Source organism: Bombus terrestris, chromosome 17, assembly GCF_910591885.1.
Source record: "Bombus terrestris chromosome 17, iyBomTerr1.2, whole genome shotgun sequence".
Taxonomy (NCBI): Eukaryota; Metazoa; Arthropoda; class Insecta; order Hymenoptera; family Apidae; genus Bombus; species Bombus terrestris.
Window position 1 is genome coordinate 8,633,995 of NC_063285.1, and position 18,188 is coordinate 8,652,182.

Genomic DNA, 18,188 nt, shown 5'->3' on the forward strand with positions numbered 1-18,188 from the left:
GTTTATTTAATGTACAACAGTGAATTTATATTAGATACTATTACATTAGTATTATAATCACATAAAAGTTGAGAAAAAAACATAATTTACAAAATTAAAATATATGTGACATTTTCTTATTAATTTTATTGTAACTTCTGTTTTTAAGTTAAAGACTGCTATGTATTGCTTCTGGTTTTATTTAAAAAAAATAGTTTTAGTTATCATGTTGATATTATTTGACATTATTTAAATATTTTGATATAGTATATATAATTATAATTATAATGATAAGTCTAATTATATAGATTTAAAAATTTTATTACTCAGTTATTAAATTGATAAATGCATTTTATATTTAAATAATTTATATATTTCCATGTTTTATTGTTTTTTTTCATTGATTTAAAATGTTTTTCTCTTTTCTTTTCAAGTTATATATGTGTATATGGAAATGTAAACCTAAGAATAAGTGAATTTTAAGAATAATTAATTTATATTTTCATATTATATTATGTTTTAATAAGAAGAACTTAAAACAACTCCGTGTTAAAATAATTATATGATTTCTTTTATGTTTGCAGAACTTATACAGTGTGTTGTTTTGGTGATCATCGTGGTTTCCTTATTGGAAACCAAAAATTTTATACTACGTCACGGTGAGTTCCTAAATGAACTAAACTTATAAACTGATTATATAACCTTAAACCATTAAGTAAAGTTATGAGATAAATTATTGAGTACTTAAATGATCTGGTTTCATTAAATGTTGTTTTAATTAACGTATAATTTTAATACTGAGACAGCTTATTTTTCGGAATTATCATTACTAAAATTTGTTTTGGTTGGATATTAATCATTTATATATTAAAATTCTTTATTGCATTGCTATAATATATTAATTAGTATATAATTAATTTCATGAATAATTAAAGAAATCAATAATAATTATAGAAATGTTTCTTACCTTCTGATAAATTAAGAAGTCTTAATCCGATTAATATTGTAGACAAATTACAGTTCCTCAACAGTTAAATGTACTATTAGCCACCAATAAATTAGCTCAACTGTTATGCCATATCAGACAACGGTTATTTTAATCTGAATAGAGATAATTGTCTTAGTATTAGGATAGTACAGTCTCTGAAAGAAAAATAAACCGAGTTATGTTAGTTTGTAATTTGAAATTATTATTTATATATATTTCATCTTGTATTCATGTTAATAACACTACGAAGAGTTTATAATTTCATTTTAGACTAATCTACATTAATGTTATAAAATTGTCTTGTGTTATTTCACTGATTTTTATTTTGTTATAGTTCATCACTTATACATATGTTCCTTAACATATCATAACTTTATTTCTGATTCTGCTATATAAAATTATTTTATAATCTTTTTATGCCTTATTTCCTTTTTTTATTTCTGATATATTCTCTAAATATCTTTTTAAAACTTTTATTCTGAAATGTTTAATTCATTCTTTGAATCTTACTTCAACTCCACACCCTTTTTACGAAGGTTTAACCTTAATTATTCTTTGAATTGTATCCGCAAATTCCTAATTTTATTAAATTATAAGGAAAGTTAATATAATCATTGTTATACGGATAGGTGTTAAAAAATTGACAGACTTTTGAATATGATTGTACAGTTGTTATCGGCTCGGGACAAGTGATAACGAGAGCGGAGGAAAAAGACATTCTCTTATGCGAGGATTGAGGTGTTCAGAAGTTATTTAGAAGTTGACGAGTTATTCGTCCAAAACGATTCCGATATCTGTGTTCGTTTTATTCTGTGACACTCCTTTAAGATAAATATTCAGTTTCAAGTGAGATTTGAGTGAAAGTTTAGAAGTCCCTGGAAATTTATTTCGATTTGTAACTTTGTGTTAAAGTCGAAATTGTTTTTACAGAAATATTCACGATTATAGAAAGAATAATTTTTAAGTCTGCAATTACGTGTTGAACGTAAAATCCTTTTTAATACCATATTTACATATACGGAATTGGTACTTATTAATTCATACTTTTGAATAGTTTGAAATGAAAAAGGCTTTACTTCCTGTCTGAAGGATTTTTTGTATATTTTTAATTCGTCGTTATCGTTACTCGGTATTAAAAGAATTTTCTCTCGGTATAACGATAAGCATATCTGGAGAAACTGCAAACACTGATTTTTATGTCGGGAGTCAGGCGTACGTGCCGAGAAAAATATTCTTGGAGGTGATAGTTCACAATTGTTTTCAAACAAATGTTGCTTAGAGGGATTGCATTCGCGGAAGCAAGGCGAAATTCCGCCAGACGTATTTTAAAACCTCAAAATTCCACTTGCGAAAAGGATAACGCTGAATTGACTTACGATGGAGTCTTTCAGCGTAGTTTGGGAACGAAGGCAAATAGCCTTTCACGATCAGTCGGCGAATCTACTCTTGTAAGTTTTTATTCATGCCTGAAAATAATACAAATTCATTTTACACGAAACGTCGCAGCGTGAAATACGACGAATGCTTCTTACTCCTGCTAAATGAAACATATTAAGATATCTGTAGTGTGACAATAACCTCTAAAAATAAAACACACGTTTCTTTCTAAAAAAGATTCTTCTAACCATTTTACTACTAACTTTGAAGATAAATATTTTAAGTAAAACTGGTCTAACTGAAAAATGAATCGTTGTACAGATAATAGATATAGATATATGAATAATAATACATAAATATCGAAATCGTCGAAATTTCAAAGAAATTGTGAGAAAATCAATGTACGTTAAAAATAACGTTTTGATAAATAAGTTTTACACAATTTTTTATATCGTATGGTTGAACAATCATTGGTGTTTTTCTTTACGTTTTAAAATTAATGTTATGAAATTTAATATAACAATATTTAATGTAATAATTCATAATAATATAAATGAAATTCAAAGGAATACAGATCAATTGCAAATATAATCGGAATAAAATTTGTAAAGTTTGCATAGAAGTTTTGAACAGATCCTCTTTAGTGATGTCATTTGTATAAATGACACGGCTGCGAACACCAGCTACATCCGGTATCTGTAGCAATAGATACTGCTCAAAGCAATTAGAGGATCGTTTTTCCCTGACATTTCTCGTACGCTTTGTTTCAATATTTCTTTTCTTTTTATCTTTCAATTTTCATAGGTATTTCATGTATTATTATTCTGTGGGAGATTTATTATTCTATGGCATAAGCAGATTGTTAATTCTATTTTATTCTATGTGTGTTGAAGCACTGATGTTTCTTTAGGATTTGTTAAAATGGATATGGATCAATTGTAAATACAATTGAGATAAAATTTGTAAAGTTCATATAGAGGAAGTATTAAACAGATGTTTGGTGGTGTCCTCTCTATAAGAGAAACAGCTGCAGACAGCTGCAAACATCAGCTACATTCATTTTTATATTTATTCCTCGTACACTTTTTCAATTTTCATAGGCATGAGTACGTGCCACATTTTATTTATTCTATGACGTAAGCAGTGCTAAGGTCTTTCTTTAGGATTTGTTTAAATGGATGTAGATTAACTGTAAATATATAATCGTAATGAGTCTAATAGCAAAGGCTACATAGAAGTTTTAAACTGGTCTTCTTTAGTGATCTCACTTGTATAAAAGAAACAGCTGCAAAAGCCAGCTACATATGGTACCTACAGCGGTACAAACTACTCAAAATAATTGGAGAATCGTTTCTCCTGTCACTTTCATTTTTATATTCGTTTCTCATACACTTTGTTTCAATGACTGTCTTCAACCTTCCAATTTTCATAGGTACTATCTTTCGTTTGTTCTATGACACAAGAGAATTGACAGGCTGAAGTCTGTCAATTCATAATGCTGTAAGCGTCGGTAAAATATATGTAATTTGATATCGACAGATATGGAAACTAATAAAATTGTCCTATATCGCGGCGTATTCTGAGCGTCACAAATTGGAGAATTAGATCGATCTATGGATAAAAATAATAATACATTAATCCATTATACGTAGTAGCGATTTTTCAAACGTCTCGAACATAGTATAATGCTGACGATTTGTTTATATTGAAATTCAGCAAACGTAGAAATACAAATATAACGTAACGTATAAAATTTCATTTGCACTTTAGTTGTGCTTTTAAGATACTTTTCTTGACCAAGGGTCGTAACTGCATGTTAATCTACTTTTCTTGATAACTACTTGAAAGATTAGGATAGAATATATGCATATTAGATATACATATTGTGTTACGTGCTATTTAACACGATGCCGAAAGAAAGTTCATATTTGCTTATTTTGTTCTTATCGCAGTGTGATAACGTATCAACGATAAAATCAAATAAAAACTTTCCTCAATATTTTATATGGTGATAAATTATTGACTCTTTCAAATATCTTGATTGATGGATATCTCTGTCAATTTTTCCAGTGAATGATAATCATTCTAATATAAGAGAGAAATAATAAAGCTTATTTATAAAAATGATAGACGACTTATAGTATATTCATAAATTCAATTATAGTTATATAATATATGTGAATTTAGTTTCTGCAAAGTAATTGCATTTAATCAATAGAATCTTCTCAAAATAGATAAGATTGCCGAGATATTACGATGTATGTACATATGAACATTTGTTAGATATATAACCGATGATACAGTAGTTGTAATTCTGAAAATCATTTGAAATGATACTTGAAATGAATGTAATTAAACATAATTCCAGAAAATTTTCCAATTCCTTGTATTTAACACGTTGAGTGCTACGGTGGTCTCTGGTGATGCAAGTTCTATTCAATTTTTCGTAAATTTTACGGATTAAAAAATTTGCAACGATATGAATGACTTCAATAACATCGTCAGAAAAAAGATGCGCAAATACAATACAATATTTCGCAAAAATTAGATGTTATGATATGATATATTTCAGAAATCACAATTACTGTAAGACAAATTTTTAAAAATTATGTTACAAGAATTAATTAAAATTAATTAACAAAATTTTGATCACGAATAACCATTATAAATTGTTAAAATTTTTTTGATAACCGGTAATCATTATTGATGACGGAAATTTAATTTTGGTTACCAAATGCCAATATAAATGATTGGAATGTTTTTTAGTTACCAGTAACAAATTATCAACGACACGAATTTTATTTTCTTTACAAATTACCATTATAAATAATTGAAATTTTTTTCATTGTCGGCAATTATTATCGATGACGGGAATTTTATTTTGGTTACAAATAAAAATTATCGACGAAATTTAATTTTGGTTACCAATCACCATTATCGATGATCTAAATTTTATTTTGGTTACCGATAACCATTATCCACGGTAACAATTTCTTCCACTTCTATTCTACTATCGTTTATTGTTATTAGCATTATTGATAATAATTAGTATACATTCATTGACAATATAAAAAATAAAATAAAAATATTAATAATATTAATTATGAAAGCTATACATTTTATTGAGCAAAAAAGGGCATGAAAGTATATGAAACAAAAAATAGGATAAAAGGTATATTGTAGTACAATGTTAATACAAGTGTGAATAAAAATATTGTACTACAATCTTTCTTGTCTTATTCTTTGTTTCGTACATTTTCATAATTAATAAATAAGTTTTATGATTATGTTGCTTTATGTCGTTAATGAATACTAATTTTATCAGTGATATTAATAACAATTCATAATAGTAGAATGTAACTAAAAAAAGTTTTTGCCATAGGTAATGGTTATCCGTAACCAAAACAAAATTCTTTTCATCAATTGCTGGTAACTAAAAAAAAAAAAAATTCCCCTTTGTATCGGTTACTAATGACCAAAATTAAATGTCCTTTATCGATAACAGTTACTAACAGGCAAGAAACGTTGTAATTATCCATAATGGTTATTCGTAAACAAAACAATTAAAGGATAATATTTTGTAGTCATTCAATATTTTGAGAAATTTCTTTCAGTTTTACCGATAACTTACTTACATTTAAATAAAATTTAATTCTCACTCAATGACTTTTGCAAAAAAATCTTTGAAATATCTAAATGTTATTTCGGATGTCTGGCATGTTTCAATCCATGCGACTTCCAGGACAAAATATATATAATATAAAATTTCCGTGGCAGTCTACGTATTAAGAATATTAGAATATCTTGTATGTTTTTTACAAATGGTAGTAGGTTTCCCTTTAATGGAAACATGAGACACGTGAACTTAGTGACTGAATACAGTTCACTGGATACAGCGCGTATACACTTTTCTGTATGTATATTAATAGCTTGAATTCGTTCTTTTGTACATTCCAGTAACGTTTCGTCCTTGCTTGGTTTTAGCTTGCAGTTGCTAGTGTTTACTTCGTGAGTATCAGTGTCACGAGAAATAGCGCCAACATCTTAGAAACTTGAAATGGCAAATGATGCCATTTTTATCGTTTAACTATGCTTTATAATTAACTTGAAGATATCGTGAGTTCTTTCAAATTTCTTTTTAATCTTTCCACCTATTTAAAAGAAAAAGAAATAGATTTCATTATTTACGTGGTGCAATGGAACCTGTGGAATTAATTTCAATTAAATTAAGTCTGTAATTAGCGTCTCCTTTTACAATTATTACTTTATATTTTGAAACCAATAATAGAAGAATAATTACAGAGAACAGGACACAATATAAACGTAATACTTTTTAAATTATTTATGGACTCTGCATCTTCATTATTGTTAAATCAAATTTTACAATCATACACTGAACTATAGGTTGAATCATATTCTCTTTGTGCTTCAAACCATCTGATGCCATAAACATCTCAAAATAAGAAGGTTCTCATCATTGTTTTCACCGTAACCTTCCCTTTCTTCAGTGTGAAGATTTAAAACCTTGATAATTGATATCCATCCAAATTTCAAAACTTTATCGCACAAGACATATCAAGATACTGGCAGTTCTTTATTGCTGGTTTATTGTCGTTGTCAAATTTATTTTTCAAACGCATTAGAGTTATCTTACTACTTGAAACACCTGAGTAATTTTCAATTACATGTTTCCGTCTTTCACATTATTAATTATAGATCTTCGAACGTTGTAGATTTTTACAATTCTTGCAACACTTCCATATCTTTTTCCAACTGTTCAGGCATCTTTTCTTTCCTTTCGTCGTTCGTTACGACACGTTTCCTCTTTGATGCCATTAGACGCGAGATATTAACGCGTGCAATATTACCTTCGTATTAAGGTAATAGGAAAATAATATGAAATTATAGAAAGGACACATAGTAGCGATGGGCACAAGCGAAAGATTTGTTCTGCTAATGGAACGTTTCGATAGTAGAATATACGAATAGTGGAATATTCGGATAATAGATCCTCGGCTACTGGATGTTCGACTGTATTCTATTGTACGTGTATTATTAATCTTCTGTTTTTACTTCGCTGGCGAGAAATTTCTAAGAAGAATTTCCAGCGTAATTCTATGGTAATCGAACTTGTACAATTTTTGTTCGCGCTATAAAATAGAAATATATAAAAATGCTCTATGAAATTAAAATAGTAAATATAAATGCAACATGAATACACATTACAATAAAAATTATTTCTATTGACAAAGATAATAACACGGTACAAGGAGATTAAAAAAATACGATATGGTAGAAAATAAGGAGAAGGGAAGAAGAAATTTTTATCCAATCTCTTTATCAACGTTCGTACTAAACGAAATAAATTTTCATTCGTTAAAACTTCATATCGGATAGGAACGCGATAATTTGCCGAGACTGATTTCGATGATTGGTCATTATTGCAGTCGATTACGTATATTGCAACTGATGTACGACTGTTAATAAAACTAGTTGCTCTGTTAGCGGAATCTCTTTTCTAAAATAATCTTACTTAAACATTATTCAATTATTATTATTATCATATTATTATCATTATTGCAATTGATTACGTATATTGCAACTGATGTACGACTGATAATAAAACTATTTGCTCTGTTAGCGGAATCTCTTTTCAGAAATAATCTTACTTAAACATTGATTTATATATTGCCAGCTTGTAATTGATACCTTGATCGTAAGAATTTATATGTAAATTTATAGACTCGTGATACGTTTTCCAGGTACGTGATCCGTCGGACAAGGAAAAATATTACACCTTTGTTCTTTAGATTTTTATTTTGTTTATTTACTGTATAACAATATACGTACAGGGTGGCTCAGCTGAATGGGATCACCTAAATGTTTGCTTCATTTATTGCTGTAGGAAGAACTTCTCAGTACAAAGTTACGCTACTTCAGGCGTCACGTGTAAGAGTTGGACTTTCTCACAGGTTTTTTTTTTTTTTTAAGAGATTTCGTGGTCATCGGTATTTTTTAGATGGTATTTACTTTTTTCTGAAGATACTTAATTTTCAAGAGATATTTTGACCTTGATTTTGTACAACGTGGCTGTGTTTATCTTTCGGTTTTTTGTGTTTCGTACTCCGCATTTGATGAAATTCGGCTGGAAATATTTTTGAATGTAACGCAATCGCCCAAGAAATCTTCGTTTTCTATTTAACGATAACACAAATTGTTTGAAGGAAAATACTTGCAGAATGCAAAAGGTGTAAAAATGGTTTATGTGTCTGCTTTTTAATTAGAATCTCTTATTTTTATTTATATCATATCTTATATTTTGTTTATATATATATTGTTTCGTTTAAATTTCTTCCGTAAAAATTTTACTCAACCAAATTCATATGCATGAAAAGGTATATAAAATAAATATACAAATAAATCATTAATCGATAATAAATCAAAGAAGTTTAATCTTAAGCAATCCTTTGTCATATTTATAATTGTATCGTTTATTACCATTTAGTAAGACAAAATTAAATTTGCATATCGAGATAAACATGTTTATTTATTTTCGCATAAAGAATCAAATTTTGGCTGGATATTTGATATAACTGTATTCGTGGACCAAAGGCCTAAGAGATATCGAGTGAACTATAAACAATGTCGCGAGAAAGGCGAAGTGCCGATAGGTCGTGACCCTGGCCACGAGCGGTTGCGGAACACGTGCGTGGTGGAGCTAAGACAAAAAACAAAGGGATGCTAAGGGAGAAAGACGAATTAACCGTGAGAGAGTTAGTTGAGAAGTCAAAGAGTGAGAATCGAGAAGTCAGGAAGATAGTGTTGCTTGCGTTGTCGAGAGAGTGTGGTCCGCGTAAGATAGAGCGTTGGATCCGTGGTGACGAGAGTTGCAAATTAACCATTTAATTGTCTAAATTATAGTACGTTGTTGTATATAGTTCACGTTAGACGACCATCGTTTTCTGTTTAACCAACATCTGTTTAATCCATTTATTGTAAATAAATTAATTGTAGTAAAGATCCTACACAACAGAGCATCTTCAACGTTTCTCAGAGGTAATTGATATTTCGGTTGTATAGTCCTCAATGACGAAGACTTTGTTTTGCAACAGATACGTAGTATAAAATGTTATGTGTGTTTAGAATCTTTTTATCATTGTAGTATTATTATTAGTATAATAATACCATTTTAACGATTTTTTAAAAAGCTGCAGTTTCATACCTGTGTCGATTAAACAACTTTGTGAATTCTTCACTCTTTGATTGATTAATTTAAGGTGATCAATATTCATTTCACTGGTATGGGGCAGTTGCAGAAATTTCCACGATCCCATAATTCTGTTACGCAACCTCATATGGAGTCTGGACCCATAATTTAACAAGCCCTGCTATGGAGAATAAAAAATCACATAGATTGGTGTAAAAAAAATGTACAAAGTTCTATTAAAAGAAAGAAAAATACCGATGACCTCGAAGTCTCCTAGAAAAGAAACGAACTTGAAGAATTCTTTTCACCGTTACACGTGCCCCTTGAAATAGCCTAATTTCGCCCTGAAAAGCTTTTTCATGCAACAATACGTGAAGCAGATATTTAGATGATTCCATTAAGCTGAGTCACTCTGTATAACCACATCACCATATAACGCTATATAAAATCGTTATCCTACTATTCTAATGTGTTTTTTTATGAACTAATAAACATATTCACGTCACTAGTTCGCAGTATTTGTCTCGTGAGGTGTAGATTTATGAGAGAAATAGAAGTTTCAACTGCTGTTAGATCGTTGTATTCTGTTATAGTCTGAATAGATTTTTATATTATTTTATATTAATGTATCCTTTATATTATATTGTATATTAATTTCTTCACATTATATTGCATTATGATTTATGATATGATTGAATTCAAGGTCAACAGAATACAAAAATCAAATAAATATTTTCAGTAGATATTTGATAAAACACTGCATTTATTGAATACAGTTAGGAAAGAAGATTCTGTCTGAAGATTTTAGATATTAGACCTTATTATTAAAAGATATCATTCGTCTGTGAACGATGCAATATTTCATAATTGTGAATTTCATTTTAAATGACGCATTGTACGTCTAACGTAACGATCTTTCCTTTGTTGTACTCGAACATAGCAATTTTGCAAAGTGTTTTAATTGATCGTTTCTTGTTTTCATCTTGCAATAAACGCGCGTTTAAAAATCTTATCTCACCGGTTGGTTGGTTAGTGATTGGGGCTGGCGAGGAGGACTAAAAGGAAAAAATCAAGAAGATTCTTAACCAGCATATTTATCGTCATCGTCCGTATCAAAATGAATAATTCATGTCGAAAATCGGCAAAACCGCGGTTGCTTAAATTGCAAATTTCGTAATTTCGTTTCTTTTTTTTTGGTAATTTAAAAACCAAAAGGACGATTAAATATTAACATAAAAAAATATAATTTTGGTACCGGTGCTACAGTGGCGCGTTTCGCGAAATAGTGTGACGAAACAGGTTTACGCCCTTTTACCACCTGTGTTTCGAAATGCGGTACAACACGATTGTCCGAACTAATTGCGTTCACGATGATCGGATAATCGAATTTTTCGAATAATCGAACGACTCACGTCTAATTAAATTCTACAAGAAAAATTAGAATTTCTTACAAATATGTAATTTACAATATTCTTAATAAAAATTAGTAAAATTAAATCTTAGTAAAATTTCTTACAAATATGTATTACACGTATTACATATGTATGTTTTAATCATTTCTGTTCTTCTAATTTTTCTGACATTTTTTCCTGCTAAATTGCATATCATTTTTAGACTTAGTACAGTGTTCCCTCGATCAACGTGGGGGACACCTACTGACCGCCTAGTTGCAAAGCAACTCTCCTCCCACAAAAACTGGAGCACAACATACTCACATACGTACACACATTTATATTCTTCCCGTGCATGTGTATATGTTCATCATATTTGAAAAGGAAATTTTAGTTTGCGAGGAGAAATATAAAAATAACGAAGTATTACGCTATCTGTCCTCGTGTTTTATACGACAAATTTTACAAGGTTGAAGTTAAAATATTTTTCAAACTAATTATTTTTCGATCCAAGTACCTTCACACCTTTTCACGGAGAATTAAAAAATCCATCGAATGATGTGTAAAAAAATGTATTGTTCCATTTGGAACAATGGATGTGACTTCGTCTTTTCATCGAGCTGAAACCTCTTTTTTTTTTTTTAATTCTTGGTATTGCAATTTGTAGTCGGTTGGAAGCTGATTAATTTTTATCAGAATTATTTATTATCGGAATTATTTATTATTATTATAAATTATTTTTTATCGGAAAAATCGTGGTCACTGATGTTTACACCTCTGTATATAGATTGGTTACATTATTACTTATAATATATATATACAGTACTTACACTATTACTTATAATTGTACATAAATTGGTGTGAAACAAACATAAAAAAAATGAAATTTGTGAAAAAGAAAAATCCGAGCAGAAACTACTACTACTCTACTACAACTACTGCTACTAGTACTACTATTACTACTACTACTACTAATAATAATATTATAAAAATAATAATAATTTTTGACATCATTTATATTTATTTTAAAAAGTTAAATGTTAATATAAATAATTGCAGTACGAAAATAGAATGTTAAATTGACTAGCGTAGTTAATTGAAACAGCAGGCCTGGCAACGTCGCCGCGGATGTCAGAATGGAATTGTCATCATGAAAAAAAAAGACAAGAAAGAGAAATTAGTTAGAATTACCAAAAAAAAAAGATTAAAGACTTAATAATTATAAAATAAAATTCGTTAAACTTGAGAAAATTATTTGACAGTAATAAATAAATTGAGATTGGTATTATATTATTTAATGTCTTATCTCCAAATTTCGGATAATAAACTAATACACGGTTCAGACTTAATATGAATTTGAAACAATTATACATTGTATCTTTTCTAAAGAACTATCTTTTTCACAGAATTAGCTTTAACTAAAGAAATTGGTGTATTTCAGTCAAACGTCTAAACATACGCATTGTGAGACGTTGCCACATCGGCTGCATTGCGTAGCTTCTGAAGGATTTCTACGTAAATCTGTGTTTTTCATTAGTATTCAAGTAAAAAGCATCTGGACAGTTCTACAGAAATAGAACAATTCACTTCGTCACATTTGGATATAATTTTCTGCCAATTTTGGCATGGTTCTTGGATACAGGTTTTCCATTTTCGAAGGAAAAGTAAAACTAAAATCCTTGCCTTTTCATCACTGTGCGATGACAACGCCTCGACTTTTACTAACAATTTCTCGATAATTATGTGATAAATCGATTTCAGATTTTACACGAGGGTCTCTTGAGCTCCAAATTAATTCCGCTCGAAATTTGAAATTTGAGGTTTAATCTTGAATTTTGAGGTTTACCTAAGAATTACCTTCAAATGTGTCCGAATATTAAAGTGAATAATGTAGGTACCAGCTCACTGCAAGTACCGAAAAAGGCGCGAGTACCCGGTATTACAGCAGATAGATGTAACCAGGATGCACGATATCCTATTGACTATTGTACAACAGATTACAAAAGTGATTTTATAGCTATGTTTCGACAACTGCGCAACAAGACTTATCTCATTAAGTAGTTAACGTTTGAATTGTTAATAACTGGTTAGTCATTAAAATAAAAGGTATCAGCAATTCTGAAGTGTTTTTTACCAAGATTGTCCGAAGAGGTGTGAAGGTATAACAGTGGAAATTTCTGTCGTATGTACAGAACAATTGATTTATTATTGTCATGTGCCGTTTTGAAATTTCCATGCATGTCAGCGAACAGTTTGTTGCGTAATTACCATTACTTTACCATTTACGATAATCTTCGACACTAACCACAAAAAGAATCAGCTAGGAGCAAATGATTTTTACTTCATTCGGTAGTATACATGCACCTTTGGCTATTCGAGAATACAGTTCTTAATGCAGCACAATGTGGGACATTTTTTTTCTAGGAAGAAGTAAAGGTAAAACTTTCCTGAAAAGGGGTTTTTCTAAAAATGGTGCAGGAAATATTACAAATGAGAAAGAAGGTTCGTGTAGGTCTCATTCTGTTCATCTTGGAACATGCTATATTGCTGGTTATGATAGAGATATGATACAATCCCTGACGCGGCAAACATAAAAGAAAAATAATGCTTCCAAAGTGGATCAAACATATTGTTGGGATTTAACCTTTTATTGAGTAATCTAATTCTTTCAGAGACAAAAGTTTCGGTGTAATAGACATACGTGTCAGTGACTATGAACGTGACTTAAGTTAATTGCTTTTCATGCAGAAATTCTTGCATATTATTGTAATGTATATTGTAACATGAAATAAAGTAAAAGTTCAAGTTATCTTTAAGTTGTAGACTTACACAATTTTCATAATCATCGGCGCGTATGTAAGGAGATTTCCCTCTGCTTACATTTTCGTTGTCTGTCAAGTCAAAAATTAGCTTTCATCACATTCTCTCATGAAACGCGCCTCATCTGTGTGATGAGAGCTAGTAGTATGTGCAATATCCTGTAAAGATTTTAGAGCGACCAGGGCCATGTACATTTTGAGATTTTATCTACGCCAGATGATAAAAATCCTTTTTGTGGAAGACACGTTTAACACGTTGAATGTCACGCCAGTTTTACAAGGTTTGGCTATGACGTCACGATAGATTTTTTATTATGCGATACATATAATGTTGAAATATTACGTACAAGAGATATGTTACGGTGTATAATCATCATTAATGAATTTATCTCACTGGGGTCACTAATGACCCCCATCGCGCTGTAGTGCAATTTCGCTCGATTCACTTATTTTTTGCCATTATCAATTATCTCATATTGTTTCTTCGCGTTGCTAAATAATTGTTCTATGTTGCTACGTCCCAGGACCTATCATAAACCATAATCCATCCCTCGGTCATACTTATTCGGATTAATAATCCTAAAAAACCGTTACAAGATTTAGCATTTTTAACTTTACTCTCAAGGCCTTTAATTGCCATCAAACACCTTTCAAGTGGAAACGATGCTTAGAGTTATTGTTCATTAAGGTAAAACACGGAAAAAGCGGGTTTTTCCCATGTTCGACAGCCATTGGTAAAGGGTGCACGTAAAAGATGTATATTTCATGTATAAATAAAACTATTTTTATATGTTTTATACTGTATTAATTTCGTCACACCACTGTAGTAACGATGGTAATAATATAAAATTTATAACTATTGACATTTGTCCAAATTATGTATTTCTACTAATCTTGGTGCGCGGGTCACCGGTGACCCCCATGACATTCAACGTGTTAAAGTTTTATATCAAATAAGTTCACTAAACTTGTGAAGATTAAATGCATTGAGTAACAGTTCCGACTCTAGGGTTTCGTAACAGGATAGTACAAAAGACAGAAGTAGGTATAGGGGTAAGCAACAAACCTGCTACGGTCAGGGACTCGAAATGGTCATTTACCGCTAGGGGTGTTGAAAATACATAAATGGTTGTACATTCTGATGACACAATACTTGAAATTTCTCCTTCAAAATTTAACAGTACATTCTCAAATATACAGGCTACACGACCGTTGGACCGATACTGTCATGCGTGACCTGCGTTGTAGAAATGCAACTGCACACGAGTCCTGTGGTACATTCAGTGTTGTAGCTAACACTCGTGTAGTGTTGATCTAATTCTGTTACAAAGCGATATCTCTGTTACTTTTAACGATATTAAATATTAGATATTCGTTCTCGGTTTTGTCAAACTGTTACCCCATTTCGAGTTTGACTGTAGATATTCCCATTATGAGTAACGATCCGACCTCACTCTGATGTTAGCCCGGAAACGATTCCTAGAAAGAATATTAGTCCACTCTCGGTTCGATCTTGGACGGGTCAAATTACTATCCTATGATTTTGATTATGGGTATTCACACTATGAGTTCAACGCGTTCGATAATACTTAGAATATTTGCAAATGGTCCGGGGTATGTTCGTAATGGTGACCTTAGGATAGGTTTAGGTATTAAAACAGTCGAAGAGGGAACAGAATGTTTTACAAAGAAATATAAAACTCGACTCGAAAGCAATGCAGATAGCTTAGCCAGAAACCTGTACATATTGAATTTAGCTCGAAGGTTGGGAAAAACACATCCGGAGGATCTGATCACGACACAATAAGTCAGTATTGCTAGGACAGACGCAAGCCCGGGTATCGTCCAATAGGACAATATCTACGTGCTAATCGATCAAAATTATATAATAATTTACTGAGTATTTAAAGAAACTAATTGTAAGTTAATCATAGAGTCAATAAAAAGGGAAGACTATAATCGCTTCTTATTACTTACTTTTCAGTTCAATGGTATCTTTCTCATAGATAAATGGTATTTCATCTAAAGATCTATTGGACTTTAGAAATGTAAGAAAACTGAGAATTAGTTCATAAAAAATCGCTGTTTGGTCTACTGTGCGCCGCAACAACACTCGAAAAATTACGGGTTGACTGATGGTAAATTGAGAAACGCGTTCATACTATCGGTTCAGTTCTGAACCAGCCCGATCTCTCTAGCTGTATTGAATCGACCACTGAATACAATTTTATAGATTTTCTGACCAATTAGGGTTCTATATCTGGCACTCCTTGCCAATCAATCACTTAGTCGATCTTTGTACAAAGGAATTAAATAAAATTCCTCGCTACCCGAAAATCTACCACCTTATGTCCACTGACCATAAAGCATTGTTTCATAAATGTACATTAGGCGCGTTGATGTAGGTAGACAGTAAGTACGCATGCAGTGGTTATTGTAAAACCGTATGGTATAAGCAGGCCCTGCAACTTCCGTGGTGGGGGTAGTTTCAGATTTGAGGACAGAAAGTTTCTTGTATTGTCCACCATACACAGTTGATTTCGAGTAGTCAACAATCTCAACAAAGTAACACGTGCTGGAAATAATCCAATGAATATTTTATAGTTTTTATAATACTTTATAAATGGGTATACGCTATTTATCCATAAACAATTCTATTTATGATTAAACTTCGTTTTAGGAGACAAAAAATTATAACCTCTTGTCCCCTATCGTTTTGACTACTCTGCAGCAACGCCCCTGGTGGCGGGCTGCAGAAACACAGGTCGCTACATAACTGTAAGATCCACCACCAGGGAAGTTTCAAGACGTGTATATACCTGTATATATCGTGTTGTAAAACAATATGCACGAAACGACAGGGTTTTCGTCAAGTCTGGCTTTAACATTCTCAGTCAGTGGCTAAACGTTGAAGCATCTAGTAAAACGACAGTTCTAGTGATTCAGGATGAAAGCGTCTTTCTCGTTGCCCGACATTTTATTAATGTTACAAAATGTATGTACACTTCGTAGTTTGAACATCGGCATAAGCGTATCGTCTCGTTTGAAGCTAAGTCTACACTATCAGACAATTTTCCATAGACGTGTGACACAGCCAATAAAAATCTATTTTTCTGCGGATTTTCCATGAAACACAGATTTTATTTGGCTGCGACACGTGTCTATGGAAAATTGTCTGATAGTGTGGACTTAATAAGGTTATGTCTACGCTTCTTTGATACGACTCTTTCGTGGACAGTGGGTCTTAGTCGACCTGTCTGTCACCATTTTTAAAGAATTTCAAATTATTCGCTGTTTGTTGAATGTTGTCGAAAATAAGTGACGTAATTATTTATTATTTAATTTGTTTCTTCGCATGTGTGGTTGTCCGTGAAGGAAGGTGAGGCGATACCCTTCGTCGCCACAGCGTCCAAGCTGGCCGCCGTGGAGGATGCGGCTCCCAAGGGGCCCGAGGCTTCGATTCGATCGAAAGTCTCGCCTACAGCAAGGGCTGCCCTACAGGCTCTTCGGTCACCAAGGAACAGAATATCAGGTCCTCTTACTCCTCCTCCACCGATAACCAAGGATGTCGAAACCATCACTGGTGAGTGAGCAAAAATTGTAAAGACCAACCTCTACTATTCTCCTCGCAATTCCAACCAATTGCATTTTTCTCAAAATTTTCTTTACACGTCGTCTAGTAAGCTAATCCTTCTAACTTCTTCAAAAGACTCAAGTTGTTTGGTCTGTTTGATTTGTTTTAAAGGATGTACGTACACTTTTGTGACCGACTGTACATACTTATCTTCGCTATCTCCATCTTTTTTTGTCTTTTGGTTTTCCCTCATTTTTTATAACTTTAACAATTCTTTATCGGAAGATCTTTTATCAATAAACATTGAATTCGCTTAGTGGTGTTTTTACGTCCTTTTATCGACGCTCACATATTGACCATCTTAAGAAACTATTGTTTCAACGATATCTTCTTTTCTTTTACACAATCATTATCAATAATGCGCTATGATCAACGCGAATAGCTGTTGTAGTAAGTAGATAATGTTGCTGTTTGCTAGAATGAATCATGCCTAGAATCATGCCTTTTTTCAAGTTTCTTGTTAGTTGAAAAAATTGATAAAATGTGGGATAAAACTAAAATTAGGTAACCAACTTCTTTTTATTATTATTAAATGAATTGAAACTTGTTACTAACATACACACACACCTTTCTCAATTCATTTAAACTGCTATGTACCCTGCAAGATGAACCGCTATTTTTTGGGGGCATTTTCCATAATAAGCCAGGAACATGTTTAAAACAAAAGGTAGTCTTTAGTCCAATTTGGATATCAAGAATTTCTAAAAAAAATTTTTTCATTGAAAAGTTAAGGTCACCTGGACTTTGTTTAGTGGCATCATATGTTTTGAGTAGTAGTTGACATTAAGACGAA

The 18,188-nt window shown here is 31.4% G+C and overlaps 2 protein-coding genes across 4 annotated transcripts in view; one reads left to right on the forward strand and one right to left on the reverse strand.

Annotated features, from left to right (window-relative positions):
• Positions 1–18,188, reverse strand: part of LOC100651778 (zinc finger and BTB domain-containing protein 12) — a 107,388-nt gene that overhangs the window by 85,103 nt on the left and 4,097 nt on the right. For all 3 annotated transcript variants that reach the window (XM_020867373.2, XM_048413712.1, XM_003401976.4), the window contains exon 2: positions 947–1,122. The gene's annotated coding sequence lies outside the window, so the exon portion shown is untranslated. The remainder of the gene's footprint in view (positions 1–946; positions 1,123–18,188) is intronic.
• The window catches only part of LOC100647086 (trafficking kinesin-binding protein milt), an 84,959-nt gene continuing 83,907 nt past the window's right edge, over positions 17,137–18,188 (forward strand). Inside the window, exon 1 of the mRNA XM_012318190.3 lies at positions 17,137–17,344. The gene's annotated coding sequence lies outside the window, so the exon portion shown is untranslated. The remainder of the gene's footprint in view (positions 17,345–18,188) is intronic.